This window comes from Taeniopygia guttata, chromosome 15 (assembly GCF_048771995.1).
Source record: "Taeniopygia guttata chromosome 15, bTaeGut7.mat, whole genome shotgun sequence".
Lineage (NCBI taxonomy): Eukaryota > Metazoa > Chordata > Aves > Passeriformes > Estrildidae > Taeniopygia > Taeniopygia guttata.
In genome coordinates, this window is record NC_133040.1 from 11,861,706 (window position 1) to 11,879,174 (window position 17,469).

The 17,469-nt window shown below is 45.6% G+C and overlaps 1 long non-coding RNA gene across 1 annotated transcript in view; it reads right to left on the reverse strand.

Moving 5' to 3' along the window:
* Nucleotides 1-16,970, reverse strand: part of LOC121470760 (uncharacterized) — an 89,457-nt gene extending 72,487 nt beyond the window's left edge. The window contains exon 1 of the long non-coding RNA XR_005981964.2: nucleotides 16,775-16,970. This is a non-coding gene — a long non-coding RNA (uncharacterized lncRNA). The remainder of the gene's footprint in view (nucleotides 1-16,774) is intronic.
* Nucleotides 16,971-17,469: the final 499 nt, after the last annotated feature.

The window sequence follows — 17,469 nt, forward strand, 5'->3', positions numbered from 1 at the left end:
TGAAGGTAGACAAGGAAAGCTCAAAATACATTTCTTGCTGAATTTTCTCAGTTTTCCTTGATGATATTTAAGAAGGAGAGAGCAAGGACATGTATGTTCCACAGAAAGGGTTCAAAAATACACCTTTTTTTTTCTCCTCATTCAGGGAACCAGTCTGGCTGTCAGAGCAGCCTTGGTCTCCTGGATAAATAATATCATAGTGTTTTTTCACAGCCTGTACGGTGGAAAGTAAAAAAGCAGCAGTCAGGCAATCTAGCCTCACCCTGCCCCAGTTTTGACCTAGGACAAGCCATTTGCTCACATGGCTCAGGAACAGTCATGAGGGGATGTGTGTCACTGTTTTTGCATCTAAACCACAATGCCTTCACCATTCCCTGTCCCACCTTTGCTTTGTACATTTTGAGGGTTGCTGTGCAGCACATTGAATGCCAGAGCCTTTGGTGGCTCCAGAAAAAAATATAAGCTGATTGTCAGGAGCAGAGTAAACCTGGTGCAAGGCCAGAGAGATGTCAGGATATAGTAAAGTTTTTCTCCATCCCTCACCTAGACCACGTTACTTTCAGCACAGCATTCAGATAATGGCCTTGGCATTTGTTTCTGCCACTGATAAGACAGACTGGTCCACTGAGAGATTTCTAAGCCTGTACATATGATTTAATATTTTGGTTTGGTCACAAAACTTTCTGGGCAACAAAGACCAGTGCAGCAGTGCTGAAGCACCAATATTTAGGATTTTCCAGTTGACTGTGTTTTTCCAAATATGTTTGAGAAGGTCCAGGCAGGCTTACCTGCCCCAGACACTACCCCTTTCTCCTTGAGGTGTATTTACCCAGATGGCAGGTGTTTTATATTTCAGAAAACATTCAAGTAGGAAAACATTTGTACAGGCCAGGTTCACCTCAGAGGACTTATTTTCTTTCTCCCTTTTTTTGTGGGAATAAAGAGCCTTGCACCAGACCCTGGAGCTACTCGCTAGCTAACCCTGTGTGCACGTGAGGCCACGCAGAGCCAAGGCACAGGTGGGGACATTTGTGCTGCCAGGTCCAGGGAGCCTTTGGCACTGCCAGGCTGAGGCAGGAGGGTGACATTATGGATACCTTATCTAACAATTCAGATGTGACTTAGATATACACACAAGAAGCAGCTCCATACAGCTATAGCTGCTTGTATGGTTTAATTTTATTTACTTAATGCTAAAAGAAAGGTCTTTAGCCTTGTGGCCTCTAGATGGGCTGCAAAGGGCAGGTAACCTGAGTCAGCTGCAGCAGCCTGATGAACTCAGTAATGTGTCACCAACCCATGAAGCATCAGCTCTGCCAGACTTCTCCAGACACCTGCTGCTCCTCACAGATAGAGGGAAGAAAGAGCCAGCCCTGAAACAGGCAGAGCCTGAAGCAGATCTGGCCAGGAAAGCCAGTAAAGCCCGAGAGTGCTGTGACCTGAAAGACTACAATTATTCACCACAGTTCCTTTGCTAACTGGGCATCTTCTGCATGAGGGCTTGTCAAAAGCCTGCTGCTCCTTTCAGGAGAGGGAGCCAAACCCCAAGCAGAGTACCAAGGCCAGCAGTGCCAGGCCTGTGCCAAGCAGCCCCAGTCCCAACATACCTGAGAGCAGTGAGCAGAGCAGGGGAGGTGGCAGCCAGCTCCAGCTGAATCCACAGCACAGCCTGGGAATGCAGGGCAGGTCAGACACAGCCCAGTCGGCACCAAGCAGGGTCAAGGCAAGAAGAGGGAACAATTTAGGGACCACATCAACAAAGTCCATGAGCAGACATCCCTAGAGCACTGCTTGGAGAGAGGGAAGAGCCTCAGGACTGAGCTGAACTGGATTCAAGGACCCACCCCTTGGGTGGAGGCTCCAGGTGAGGCTCCTCAGGGCCATTAGGGACCACTGATGCCCTCAGGGCTAATGACCACCTCAGGTGTGGCTAATCAGGGCAGGGACAGCAGCAGTAGAAGAAGGAAAATACACAAAGACATATTTCAGTTATTGTTATGGCAGTTTATGCTATAAGCAACTGAATAGGATGCATGAAAAAGATTTTCTTATGTGAAGGATTATTTTAATATATTAATGAATCCTGCTCTCTGCCAAAATCTGCTGCAAAACAGCAGGATGTCCTCTGGAAAAATGAAGCAGAGAGGTTCCCATGACCCAGCAAGTCCAACCACCTGAGATCCCAGTCCAGTGCTCTGCTACATCACGTTGCCTTTAATTTTATTTACACATTGCTCCCCGTTCTTATAAGCCAAGATGTAGAATATAAAATTGTCTCCTATGTTTGCTGAAGTATGGAAACTGGAAGCAAGCCCTGTAGCTGCAGCCTATGTCTAAAGAACCAACTCATTTGTCTTGTCAGTAGCTCCTTTCCTTTGATCTCCAGAGCTATTCACAGCTCAGTCACTTTCCAGAGATGACTTGTTGCAGTTTGCTTTGGTTTGAACCAGGCTTTGAAACTAGTGACCAGAATGCACAACACTTCTGCACGAGATCTTGAAGAAACAGCAGGATAATTTATGAGACAAACTACTAGTATTCAAAGGATAACATCTTTTCAGCAGAAGTCCCTTTTCTTCAAAGGAAAAAAAAATGCATTTTGCTTTGTGAACTTGCATTTTTATAGATACCCACATAACAAATATTTATTTTACACCCACAATGCCTGTGGCATGATGTGTGTGTGTAGAAAGGTCAAATGGAAGGATGTTGTCTGAAGGAGGCTGCTCCCTGTGCAGCCAGCATCTGACACAGGAATGGAAGCTGTGGGAATGATCTGGCAGCAAGGAGGCTCAGCAGATAATTAGAAAGACACAAACGGCCTGGAATGGCCTGGATGTCCATGGTAATGATCCCAGTCCCATCCTTCCCTCCACACGTTCCTTGGAACAACTCCCTCGCTGGGATCCTGAGGAAAGCTGTGTCTTTACACAAAGTGCCTTCTTCTGTGTGCTAGGACAATGAAAATGGATCACAGCTCTTGCTGGAATTAGTCCTAAGGTGGGAACTCAGCCATCCTGGAGCACAGATGGGGTCAGGTCAGGTTTTTCCCTACAAACAGGAGAAGCCATGTGGTTTTCGTATAATTTGGAACGTTTTCTTACAGAATGAAGATTGATTAGATGCCTGGAGTTCCCCAGAAACAATGTTGATAGTGTTAGCAGCCTGCACACCACAAGAACCCATTCATAAAAAAAAAAAAAAATCTTCATTTTTAAATTTATTTTTTTTTAAACGTTATGTTCTTGGAAAAAGAAGCTTATTGAGTAACTATCAGAGTTCCTCTTTCATCACCTTGTCATAAATCCCACAGGCTCTGAATTCCTTTAACAATCTCCCAGTTAAATTGTGACTTGCCTATTCTAATAAATAAACCTTTTTTTTCTTCCCCCCTAAGAAAAGCTGGAAACATCCAAGGAGTTGCTCCCCCTTGCCCTTGCCCTGAGTTCTACTAATTGAGACATCAAAGCAGATGGAAAATCAAGGTTGTGCCTGTACAATCCCTGGGCATTAACCTTTCTGTTTAGATCATTTGCAAACAGGGCAATTAACTTTTGCCAACATAGATTCCCCTCTGAAGTTTCAGCCATACATTCTTCTATCACTATTTATGTGAAGCATGGAACAGCTGCTGCCTTTCACCCCGAGGGCAGGTGAAGTGTTCCTGGGTGTATTTTGTGCAAACTGACGTCCCATCCCAACCCAGTTCCAAACCAAACTCATGGTGCTGCTATAAGGAGCAGAGGCTTTTTTATCATCTTCACAAACACTGGCAGATAAATTTCATACTGACAGGTAAATTTGATACTGCAAAGTGTCAAGGCTGGAGATGATATTGCTGTAAAAGGTAAACTAAAGAAAAAACTACCTAAAATTCATAGACCATGAGAGTGCACTTAAAAAATGATCCCTGGGCAGATAGGAAGCAGTGTCACCTTAACTCCACTGGACTGGGGCTTTGCTTCCTTATGGAGCCCTGCAGATAATTTAAACATTTGAAAGAAGTAACATCTGCATGAGGGCTGTTCTGTGCTCTGCATTTGCCCCATCCCAAACTAAATCAGAAAGCTCAGCTATGGAGCAATGTCTAATTCACACTGTGCCTCATGGATGTAAACATTTCACTGACACCCTGAGAAAAGATAATGCCAGGCCTCCCAAAGCTCCCAACACAGCATTTTTGTAGCTGGTTGGACATGGTAACATATGTGTACCCATGTTATATGGAGCAAACAGGATGCATAAATGAGTGTTGCCCTTGGGCAAGAACAAATCAGGTGGTGCTTGTTTTCTCCCTAATTTGCTGGCATCGTTGTTCTGCTGGTGAGCAGCCCCAGCGAAGCCCCCTGGCACATTTTCACTCGTATTTAGCTCAGGCCTCTGAACAGTGAACATTCAGGAAGAGAGACTGAAATGGGACCAAGCTTCAATGAAAAGCTGGCCCCTAACACACACACACACATTTAAGTGCTCTATGAAGTGAGCACATGATTGTGCTTAGGACAAAATGCTGTTCCCAAAAAGGGTTTGCAGGTTTCCCTGTAGAGGAGGTGGTGGCCAAGTGCCAACGACAGGCACGGCTCATAAGCTCCATTTCTCTACAGTTTCTGCTTCTCCCTGTCATACAGGACAGTCCCATTAAACCAGATACAAAATGGAACCTTAGAATAACTGAATGCAAGGTGTCCCTGGGTGCCCCAGAGGACTTGGATGGAACACTGTAGATTCAGAAAATATTAGTGGTACAGAAAAGAAATATGCATCTTTCCCTCTTGAGGTATCGAATTCACATCCTTGGGCAACGCAGAGTGGAGGTGTGACATGCTGCCAGTCCAGAATGTGTCCCTGATGTCCTTCAGCAGGGTAATTCACAGTAATCCACAGGACATCTAAGCACATGCTGATTCAGCCAAGCATTTTTGCTGAGTGCTTCAGTTCTTCAGTGATGGGTACCCAGCGTGTGATGCTCCCTGCAAAGTATGACCACACGAGCATCTGGAACCTGGTTCTGCTTTCAGAATTACCCTGTTTCACCAGTAGATGATGAGAAGTGATCCCCACTTCTGGCAGGAGTCCCCCAAAACCATACTCTGTCAGGACGTCAGTTCTTCACTGCCCCACATGCTGCTCACACTGAACCTCCAGTGACCCCCACCCACTGCTGAGACCCAGTAAATTGTGCTGGGTATCCAAGTCCTGGAGAAAGAGCCTGGCCATCCTACTCAGCCTGGGAGGTGCAGATGAACACCAGAGCTTCTCTCCAAAGCTTCCTGGCAGGATCTGACTTGGAGCAGGCGAAGGGAAAGAAGAAATTTGAAAACACCCTTTCCCCTTTCAGAGCAGTGAGCTGGAAATCAGTCTGCCTGCCAGCTCTTGTGGTGTAGTTGCCAGGCAGTAGTACTGCTCTGCAGGCCAGGATCAACAAACTACACATTTGTATTCTCACCAGGGCCAGCATTATTACTGCCACAACTTAACACCCTTAAACAGGGACTGCTGCAGCTGAGAGAGCTGTCTTGGAAATCAGGAGAATCACAGCAACCAGTTATGAAGGACCCACAGAAGAGTGGTGGCTATAAACCTCATGGAAAGGGCAAACTCCTTCCTGTTGTGGACAGAAAACAAAGTATCTGATACCCAGATGGATAGAAAAAGATATATAGGAAGGAAATGGACCAACTAGTTGAAATGGAGCCCTTTGGATGGACTTCCTGATGGCTTGACCACAGCCAGCAGCATTGCTCCAGCAGGATGCTGTCACTAGCACTGGGAATTAGGACTGACATCCACCACAGTCTGTAGGCACAACAACCCCACTGCCACCTGACTAAGAGCTTCTGACTTTCTCCATCTTCCTCCCTCATGTGGCCACTTGTACAACCTCAGTAAGTGACCAGTTCTGTGTGTTCAGCCAAGGGTTCAGCAGTTCAGTTCAGCCAGCAACCAGTACCAGACACAAAGAAACGCTTGTGCCAGTAGAAATAAAATTGAGATGCCGGAAACACTTGCTTTTTCCACACACAGATCTGACTCAGGTCACTGTAGAGAGCTGGAGTGAACTCCAGGTGAAAGGGTTTAGACATGGTAATTACAGCATGATATTCCCTGTCAGAATTCCAGAGTGATCCCTTCACGGCACACAGCAATGGTGAATGGCAGGATAGAGATTCATTGGTACCAAGGGTTTTCTTCTCACCCTGGATTCTTGTGAACATCTCAGAAATGGACAAGAGACTAACAAGGAAAATGTAAATTCTGTGTGCTTTGACCAGTTTTCCAGTTTTTCTTCCCTTCTGGCACAGCCCCTTTTGCTGGCTCCCAAAACTACTGCTGCAGACAAATTGCATCATGGAGGGCCCTCTCCATTTCCTAGGACTGAGGATGACAGTCTTACATATTCCAGTAGTTATTACTGCTGAAAATCTTCTTGAAGAGAAAATCAGATCTTCCCTTGAGACACCACCTTCTATCTCAACCTTCCAGGGTTGATGCTTCACAGGAAAAACAAGAGGTCTTAATGTTGAGCCTGTGGAGCACCATCTTCTCCCTTTTTGTTGTTTATGTCAACAAACAGCTGAAGATTCTCCGGCCAGAGAGGAGACCAAATCACCTCATCGCCTCTCTGACAAGCTCATACCTATGTACCATCATGGTGATTGAAAAGCTGTGGATGGCTCCAAATCAGGATTTATTTTTAGGTTTCCAGACTGTGCATGCTCTTGCCAAAAGAGCCTGGTCCAAAGTTTATTCAAGTCCACGATAAAAATGTCTAATGGTGTGAATGACCTTTGGATCAGCTCCAAACACTGTGCACTGATATTAGCACTGGGGCTGGCTGGGGATTCCCTTTGGGAAGGCTGCCCAGTAAAGAGGCAGTTTTTACAAAATTGAAATTTTCAGGGAGAAAAATATCCGATTTTGAACCTTCTTTCCTTTCACAATAGAGAAATAAAAACATCCCCCTTTTTTGCAATTAAGAAAAGTCAAGAAAAACATTCAGGGCCAGTTGGAACAAAATCAGAAACTATGTTTTGGTTTGAATGTGTTCAATAAACCATTAAAACCTCATTTTCCTATAAGTACACGGTCTCAGTGGGCTGTGGTTTAGATGTCTCATCTTTTCTGCAGTCTGTTTCCTTGAGGACTCCATCTGCCATGGTGCAGAGACTCTTAAGGTCTGTGAGACATGACAGCAGCTACACATTGTTCCCTGAAAAATGCAGGTATTAAGTTACTGCAAAGAGCTGCTAGAAGGAAATACAATTCAAGGCTGATGTTCAGCATTGAGTGGAGTTAAAGAGAAGCTTTTAGGGTTAATTGAACAAACTAAAGTGAAATCAATTTGAAGCATACCAGAACTTTTGATCAAAAAATGTTGGAGTAGAACTTATTTCTGTCTGCAAAGCAAGACGTTTTGAAGATTTATTCCATGAAAAATTTGGAAACATTGGTGTTTCTTTACAGCCAGAGAGAAAAACAAAGGTTTCAAGAGAGCAAACCTCCTTTCACTGCACTGCTGTTATTAAGAAAGCAAGAAAGGTGAGGAAGGAAGATGTGAGAAGCTTACTGCTCTGTAGCTGAAAAGTCCTGCAGAAATGAGCACCAGACAGCCATACTCTCTCTCTGCAACTGTATGTCTTTGTGTTTCCAGGATCCTTTCACAGGATGACATGCAATGCACCAGGGAGGAGAGATTAAAGAATCCCCAGCTGATGAGAGAGAGTTTTGAATAACCATTTCCCTGTGTGCCTCAGCTCATCATGGCAAGAACACATCTCTAGGGCTTTGTAGGCTCTCTCAGATCTAATTCCTTCACTGCGTCGTTGTCTTTCCTGGAGATGTTCATGGTTCATGTAAGGGAGGCCAGAATTCATTCCTGTCTCACTTGCCACCCAGCTGACAGGTGGTGTGAAAGTGAAGTGGCATGTGGAGCAAGCACAGGAAAAATCACCTTTGATCTCACTGCAGGTGGTCCTCAAACCAGGTCATGCTTGAGGGAACTGGCAGGGGAAATAAGGAGAGGCTGGGCTCCAGCTGTCTGTTTTGGGGCAGTCTCCAGTTCAGAAGAATATGTGCCTTTCTCTCACTGCCAATTTTAAAGCCTTTATAAATACCACACCTAAATAAAATGGAATAAAATAAACGATCCTCTTCTAGCACCCCACGCCCTTTAATCACCCTCCCTGAGAACATCCAAAGGCTGCAGGGATGCACGAGGGCAGGAATTAATGGTAAAAATAACCAGTCTAGGGAGGAAAGCAATTTATGCTGGGTCTGGAGCAAGGATGAGGTTCCACTTCCTTCTGAGAATCAAGTGAACAATGTCAACCCAGAGCCTGCTGTGCAGTCAGCAGTGACTTCCACAGCACAACTCACAACCTGTAGCAGCACACACAGAGTCAAGACATGGGGTGGGGGAGCAGCCAGTCCATTTCTTGTCACTTGTCCAGTGACAATGTTTCACAACCATCCCATCCCATCCCATCCTCACTTGTAAATCTGTCCCTTCATGTGCACAGTTTTGTTTTACCATGAAGCACAAAATGTAGTTTTCTGATTATTTGGCCTTTGTCCTGTGAATGCTTCCAGGCTCAGCACAGATTCAGGGCTATTCCCTGAGGTCTTATACTCATAGACAGATATTTGCCAATTCCCAACATTCCCAAATATATAACCACCTTTTCTGAACAAGGTGCTTGAGCAGAAATGAGATGCAAGACAGATGCAGCACTAATTAGCTCTGAACCAAGTGTAGTCCAAAACACAGCTCTTACAGAAGATAATGCCACTCACCTTTGAACTGGACCATGCGACCTGACCTATATCAGGTCTGGAATATACACTACAGTGTGGTATTTATAAGTGCCTTTTTACTATTGCTATTATTATTGTTATTATTTTCGTTTTTTCCTGGGGGCTGAATGTTCGGGGACTGTGGCAGGAGAGGTCTGTACATCTGGAAAGCGTCAGATTTAACACCCAAAGTCATCAGCCCAGGTCAGCTAAAAGTACATGTTTGCTTCCAGCAGCAGCTGTGCAAACTCCTGTTGCCTTGGTTGTGCAGGGCTTATGTAAAGATTCCTCAAAGACAGTGCCCTCTTTGTGAGCCCATAGCTCTGCTGATCCCTGGCAATTCCAACCCCAGTTTCAAAAAGAAACGGGCCTAAAATGGCACTCCCACCGCAAACAGATGTATTTCAGCCTCTGTCTAAGGCAGCATTCATTTCATCATGAAAAGGAAAACACCATAATTTAGGGTCACACGTCTCCTGCCTGTCAGTCAGGCACTGCCAGCTATTTTTACAGCATCCCAGGGTGTTGTGGCAGTCTAGAGAACAAGTGACACACCTTTCCAAAGGCAGTTCAGAACAATACAGTTCAGCAAAGCTTTGGGTTTGTCCCTGTTTTTTTTTTTCCTTGAACAGGCTTGAAATAAAATCTCTCTGTATAGCACATTTTTTCTACTGTACATTGATTTTCTTTGCTTTCCATTGCTTCATGGACTGGTCCTGCACACTGCAAAATCCACAGTGCAGGTTCAGCATTAGAACTTTTTCCATGGGGCTGTGGCATGTGGGTGGAGTAGATGTACCATGAGAACAAACTCTCTCACACCAGTGGCCAACAGCTGAAGAAAGCGACACCTACTCTAAGAGAAGCCAAGTTTCACTCATTGACTTCAGGAGCTGTCAGTTGCTTCTGTTTTATATTGAGATTGAAACTGGCCATTTTTTCTAACCTTATAAAAAGCTATCATTAAAAACAATCCAATAAAACTACCAGGCATCTGAAAGACAAACAGAGAGCATAGAGAAAACAGTTCCAAGCATCCCTGCCTTGTAGCCAAATATTATATCTACAATGCAAACAGAACACCTCCATATTTACAGTTTGGTGAGAGTTTTGATCAGCTTTAGGGTTCAGACCACTGCAAATTAAAGTCACCAAAAGTCTTTACATTGACTTTAATGAGCTCTGAGACAAGACTGGAACATACATCATTCAATCAAGAATTCAAAGTGGAAAAAAACCCAACTCTGGTAAAACTCTTACTTTAGTATTTTTGAAAGTTGAATGCCTGGAGGGACTGTACTGCTCTGGCTGTGCAGTTTCAGCCTGCATGGATAAAAAGCCCTGCTGAGCCCCTCCTGACAGTGCCCAAGTTCCTCACGTGGCAAAGTCTGCTGGCAGGTTTCATTAGGATAATTGTGCAACAGTTAATAGTACACTGTGCAGAAAGTGGGCAGGAAAACACAAGGGAGCAAAATCCAGATGATCAATCATCCTTTTCCCTGACACTGTCTTTATGTGGGTTGTTTTCACCAGGAATATACATCTAGTAATTGCCCAGATTCCTTGTTTTTTCAACATCATTCCTATGGCAAATGCCATTAGTTACTGTACTGTGGTGATTTAAAGCTGAAAACGTACTGTGACCTGAATCAAAAGACAGATTAACTTATCTGCTTTAACAAGGAGTTGCTTGAAGCCTTATAGGAAACACTGTATGAACTTACATTTCATAAAGCCAGTAATAGCTTTTCCTGTTACTTTTCTATGAGAGAAATACAAAAGGAAATGGGAGCTGGGTGCATAACGGGAACTGTGTTGCAGAGCTTTAAGTCTGCAGGTCATCAATTCAAGGTAATTTAGCTGATGACTCCAGTGGTCTCAGCCCAGCTGCCAGGGGACAGGTGACCACACTTGGCCATCCACCAATGCTGAAACCTTGATGGCAATTCAGTGAATGCTGAGAGCTTTGACTGCCCAGCCTGCCCAAGCCTGAATCCCACCCTGGGGAGTTTGGCTCAGCCCCATCTGTTGAGCAGCTGGATACAGCACGGGCAGAACTGAGAGGTACCAGGTCAGTCCCTCTGAGCACCACACAGAGGTCAGGCTCTCTCTGCCTCTGATTACGGAAATCAGAAAAGGCTGAGTGGATTCCAGTGATACAGGCTCACCCCTAGACAGCCCCAGAGAAGAGCTGTCTGTGATGGATCTGCTAAGAGCCTACTGATGAGGATAAACAAGTAGGAGACTCTTCAGCAAATGACCTCCAACAACGAATTTACTGAGTTGCAGCATCTGTGGACTGACATCCTTCAGGAAGGCTCCATTCTCAGCTCCCACTCACTAGGAGAGATGCTCAGGTTGGTTTTCAGTGGGGTATTAGTTTAGACACGGGAACCAAAGACTTTTAACCTGAAAAGTTAGGACGGTGAGTTCTGACTTTCCCCCCCATTTGTGGACTCTCAGCAGCGACGCAGCTCCTCTACAGTGAATTTAAGCTGACTAGAATTGCTTTTCTTGGTTTTCTTCCACAAGTGACAGGTTGACAGCTACTGCTCTTGGAAGAAGATGGCCTTCCAATCCTCAGGTCACCATATGGTGCCAAACAATTTCTTTCATGTCATACCTGATTTAGAGCAGGAGGAAATAGAGCTAAGAGAACATCTCCCCCATTGTCCATCACTGCATCATGCCGTTTTCAACGTGCCCCATCCCAACAGGCAATTTGAGAGCTGTTGTTGTCCTTCCAAGCTTTATAAATGTGCTAAATGGGGTGGATAGCTGGAGAAGAAATGTGCCGTTGACTGTTAGACATTACAGGAGGGAATAATGTGTCATAAATCAAAGAGACACAACACTATCACATCAGGCTAGCCAAGAATACAAACTGTAAGAGTTCTTACAATGACACCTATTTGTTGAGTCAAGAATTTCATCTCTAAGCTGTTCAGCGAGCCTTTACATCTCTGCTCTGGTCCTATGTTTTAAATGATTGCTTACAAGAAAAATCTGGAGAAAAAAAGATGTGTTTTATTTTCTTGGGGAGAGTTATCCTCAGTTATTCATGCTTCTTCCATTTAAAAAATAAATCCAGAAAATCTTAAGCTATGAGATACTTACTTTTTCAAAGTTTTTAATTCTTCAGAGTACCTTTTGGTGTGCTCTTCTTCTTTAATCATGCTTAGAACAGAAGCAGCCTTCCCACTGTGATATTTTCCCTTGCTTGTCACGAGCAAGCAGGCTAGAAAAGCAGAAGTAGGAAGCACAGTGTATGTCTAGAAATCAGGGAGAGTAAAAAAGCAGCAGAGAGCCTTTGTTTCCACTCTGAATGGAAGATTATCTGAAGGAAGCACAGTAGGTGCATGCAGACTGTATTCCACCACTTAGTGTTTCTTCCTCTGCTCCCCTTACATCTTCTTCAGGCTCTTACTACTGGTCAACATCCAAGGCAGGGAAGGCAAGAACTGTGTATTCTCCCTCCTTTCTTCCTAGCACAGCACTTGGTCCAAATGAACAGGGCAAGACAAGGCTCCATTTGGAACAGAAAGAAATCACCTGCCCTCCAGGTGGGGTGTTAATCCAGCCCTGCATTCCCTTTTTGGCAGCAGACTTCACAATACCCTCACACCTTTAAACACCATGAGGTGCAAGTACAGTTAATCTCCAAATACTTTACTTGCACCATAAAACAAGGCACCAGTCTTAGTCCCATTCTGCAGCTGGGCCCAGAGGCATGGTGGACTTGAGCCAAGAGGGGTCTGGAACATCTTGCCACTGCCTCCCAAACAGGCAGCCCATTTGGCCTCTGCTAGCACTGGGCAATCCTTAGTCCTTCATTTCTGCTGCTTTATTCCAATCCTGCCGCTGTCCCTCCTCAGGCCAGTTTGGTGTGAGAACAGGCCCATTGGGGCTGCACAGCATTCCCTGCAAGTGGGCAGAAGGGCCATGTAAAAATCAAATCCACATGACTGTAGTTACAGGCAACCAACGAGAGGCTTGCTCTTCCAAGAAAAACTTTTCCATGTAAAAGAATTCTTAATCTCCCCTTTGACTGTCATTGTTGAAATGATGGCTTCACAGGCTTGAAATTTAAGACCCTATCGGCGTCTTTTCTGTTTGCTGTGATTTATGAATGGTTTCGCTGTTGATTATCCTCCAAGATTACAGCACAGCAGCCCTGACAGACAAGCAGAGGAAATTTCACAGGATAGCAGGCAGCTCCTTCTCTGGGGCAGTAAGGCAGGGAGGTGTGTTCTGATTCAGGTGTGTAACAATACCTGACTGGACACCACAGGCAATTGAATACTCATCATGTGGCACCGTACTCAAAGGCAAGCAGGGTCAGCAGAAGTCTTATTCATTTTTCTGTGCTCCAGATCCTTTGCTCATTCTGTAATGCAGTGTTCAGCTGGGGTTTTTTGTCTGGATTGTGGCACAAATCTACAAACTGCAGTCAAATATGAAAAGGCAACATTCTCATGCAACCCTGTGCATGTTCTTCAAAGATCATCCTTCTTTCCTGCAATCACAAAGTCTACTGCCCTGTCTGGGAGATGGACCGTCTTTTTTCAAGTCCAGGCTATTCAAAGGAAATTTGCTTCCTTTGATTTATTGCCAAGAACAGGCACTCCTGACCCCAGGAAAGGAGAATCTTGTGCTTTTCATTCCCATTTCCTGCCAGACAGTTTGTTCCAAGTCACTGCTAGGAGGGCTGTTTGTCTGGTGAGGGTAACAGGGCCAGAGCAGGTGCAGCCATCACTTGAGGGGGCTGTGGCCTTCACTGCAGCAGACAGCCAAGACTTGGGAGTTCGGGTTGCAAAAAACTTCTGATGTAGGGGCTGCCTAAAAATGAGTAGACCTATCAGGAGGTGATTTTATCTCTTGATAAACAGCCTCTGCTTTTCAGGCAGAAAGGTTCCTTTGATTTGAACTCTGCCACGCTGCAAAATTAATCATTATTGGCATGTGGTTTCCAGGTCCAGTACTATGGATGTGCTTCCTGCTCTTTGTATCACATCTGGACTTGTGCAGTGAGCAGTGGTTTGCCGCCCTCATGCTTGGAATCATTTTGGGCTGAGGTGAACAACTTGCAGTGTGCCAGGCAAGGGTGGTCTGGGTCTGACAGACCTGAGTCCTCTTCTGTTGTCATATTCCCTTCAGTGATGCTGCTGCTTTGGTCACCTTCAACACTGTTGTCAGGAACCCATGGCAGAGAGGGAAGGCTGCTCTTCTTTGGAGGGAACCAGAGAGCACAGTTACATCCCACTGTGCCCCGAGCCATTCTTACTGGGACTGGAGTTACACTGTGGGTGTTCTCAAGGATTGGGTTCAACAGTGAACCAGAATGGACATTCCTAGCATTCTTCCTGTTTTGCCACCCAGCCTGCTTCAGAAAAAGTCCTGATGTAGGTGTTCATATCCTGTCTCTTTCTTCCCTCACTGTATTTGTCTTTCAAGCCTGGCAGCAGTGGAAGGAAACTTAGCACGTGATGCTGACTCTCTGCCATGTCTGTGGGACGGCAGATTCCTAAAGTACTCAAATCTAGCTAAGAGAACAGCTAGGAAAACAGAAGGCAGAGGACTCATAAAAGCATGGAGAGACTTGAATCCCAGTGGATTTGAGGAAGGATACCAGCTTTTATCCAGGAGCAGGGCTGCTCATATCAGGAGGGCTGTCTGGGTTCCTGCCCCCACTGTCCACACAGTACCTCTCTTATGACCTCCCATCTGTTTCAGGATTGAGCCTGGGATTTTGTGTTTTATAACAAATAGATCAATGAAAAATACAGTTGGAGAAGCTTTGAGAAATGTGTGTTTCAAAAAGCCCTCTAATTGTTGTTGTCAGGATTGCACCACTGCCTGAGAGTAAATCTTAACAGATACAGTCCTGCTGGAATATTCCCTAGTTTTCTGCTACTTGACTCCCTGCTCCTTATTTGCTGTTGTTTCGCACCCAAATTCACAGCTAGGCAGGGTTTTTCCTTTGGAGACAGTGCTGGTAGTGGAGGCCACTCTCCCCCAGGCTGTGCCTTCACACTGCTGCCCTTGTACCACTGTGCTTGCACCTGTTTGTCTCTACTCAGCTGCTTCAGAAAACTCCCCTCCAGACTTTTCCTTCCTCCTTGTCCCACCATGCACACAAGGGCCCAGTTTCCCTTTTCCCAAGCCAAGAACAGGAATGTACCAGTCCCTAGTGATTCCTCCCAGCAAATGAAGAAGTACTGAACTAAGGAGGGTTTCAGTGAAGCAACATGGCCTCAGCTGAAAAATTGGTTGTTGTTCTCATTTTCTCCTTTGACAGGGCACTGTGCAATATTTAAATCCTGTTTCACCAGGCGTAATTCTACCACACCATATATACACCTGTGTCTGCACACTGAATCCTGCACTAAGTTACCATCCAGGCTGTTTTTCATTGGCCAAGAGCAAGATACTGTCACTCCAGGAGGACTCTGACCAAAGTCTGAGTCACTTCTATCACAACCACCAGGACAGGAGCATTTCTTACCACCTGCCTGCCCTGTGCTTTACACAAGAGAGCTTCAACTTGGGTGAGCAACCCACTACTAACTTGAAACAAATTACTAATCATAACCATAACAACAATACCAGCACAACACACACATGCACTGCAGAACAACAACAACCACAATAACAATACCAACATTAGGTGTGTGCACACATGCCTTGCAGAACCAGCAGCAGTTTTGCCATTCCTAAATGAAATCAAATCCCTACCAGTGCTGGGGGATGCTCAGCAGTGCTTTGTGCCTTCAGCTGTTTGGAGCACAGCAACTCCTAAACCGTAACAACCACTGCTGAGCTGAACACGTGTTGTACTGAAATCTACCTTTAGAAATATACATTATTTGGGTCCAGGAAAGATTGGATTGTAGTTTTCTCAAAACAAGAAACAGAAAAATCAGTCTCCTTTTGGCTGCTCCCCAAGTTAAAACAGGGCTTTCTAGGATTAAAGGACAATGCACTCACCCCTGCCCAGTGTCTCTGTCCTAGTCCTTTTTCCTCCGAGGAGGAAAGCAGCTCTGAAGACGCTCCTTCCCCTTGCACACATGGTCTTGAGCCAGTTCAGAAGGGCAGGGGAACTGGGCTGCAGGGGAACTGCTGGGCTGAATTCCTTACTTCACAGTGTTAACTGGCCAGAGAATCCTATTACGTGATAGGTAGCAAGCCAGGGACTAATTTATGGAAATTTTGACCTTCAGTCCCCTTTGACATTTTCAGATCAGCCATAGCCTGTGTGAGACATGAGAGCCCTTACAGTAAGGGGCTCTAAATCCGCCTGTGCAGCTGCTGGAGCTGACAGGCGGGTCAGAGGTAAGAATTCACTGAGGTTTGTGTGTGGGCTGCTCGGTGCCTGTTTGACATTTACAAATCAGTGACATTCCTCTGCACAGCTCAATGCATACAAATCGCTTCAGTCACTCTGTGGAGGGCCCCTCATTTCAGTCAAAGGTGGATTTGGGCATCCATAGCCTTCCCTTTCAACTTTAGTATGAACACATCATGGGATCTGCTCCCTCAAGAGGATGCAATGGGGGCACTTTTAAGTTCAACCCAACCACCAAGGACTTTGCACCATCTTCATGGTTTGGGTGTGAAGCCTTTATCCCTAGGTACAGTATCAGACCACTCACATTTTCATTCATTGCCACAACAAGCATTGTGTTTGTCCATTTTGTAGCACAAACAGACAGTCCCATTTCACTCAGTGCTGGGCCAATAACTCGGACCAAGAGAAGGCCAGCTGGATTTCAACAGCTTCCCATGGAAACCTATTTGCCATGAATAAAGCTCCACTGAGCTGAGCCATATGAGTGGGCTTGCCCCAGATTTCTCACAGTCTAGACTCTATGTAGAGAGAAAACATGATGAGAAAAACACAGCCAGTGCTGTGGACAATGTAACATTAGCCTCAACTGGTTATTGTGCAACAAATGACCATATTGGCTTCAGCCAGCCTGACCTGTTTAACCACTGCTGCTTCTCTGAACCCCGAAGGTTAATTTGGACTCTTCATTCCCCTCCGTGCTGGCAGTTCCTCTGGCACATGCTGCTCCTCCTGGCTAGAGGCTGTGCTGTGATTTGGGATGCTCTTCCATGGTGTTTACGTTGGCCTTGACCACACAATGGCTGGGATTGGGAGGCCGATTCCTTGGTTGTGGAAGCTGTGGAGTCAAAGAAACAGGCATGAGGGAGCAGGAGGTGTGAGGGCTGCCATGAGGGATATGGCGGGTTTGTGCACCTTGGTAGCCAAGACTGCCACGGTGACCTGCTGTCTTGGTGAAGCTGCCCTTTGCCACCTCAAAGTGAAGAGGGACGATGGTTCTCAAGAGCAAAGTCTCTTCCCTCACGCCCACGAGCCACGACAGTGAGGGGAAAGGCTACTCTGGGGGTGTGGGAGTGAAAAAAGGATGGTGAAAATGAGAACTGAGGGGGAAATCAGCTCTGAGTACGGGAAAACTTGGGACAGCAGTGAGGGAATGAGTGGAGGTAAGCTGTGCCCCTGTGACAGCGTGTTGTATGTGGCGAGGCCCCTTTCCCAGCCTTGGAGAGTGCAGAGATCGAAGAGGGACAAAAAGGAGGGGAAAATGGAACGTAACTGAGGGAAAACTGAGGAATGAGCAGAGGGCAGCCACAGCTCACGGGGAGGTGCGCTGG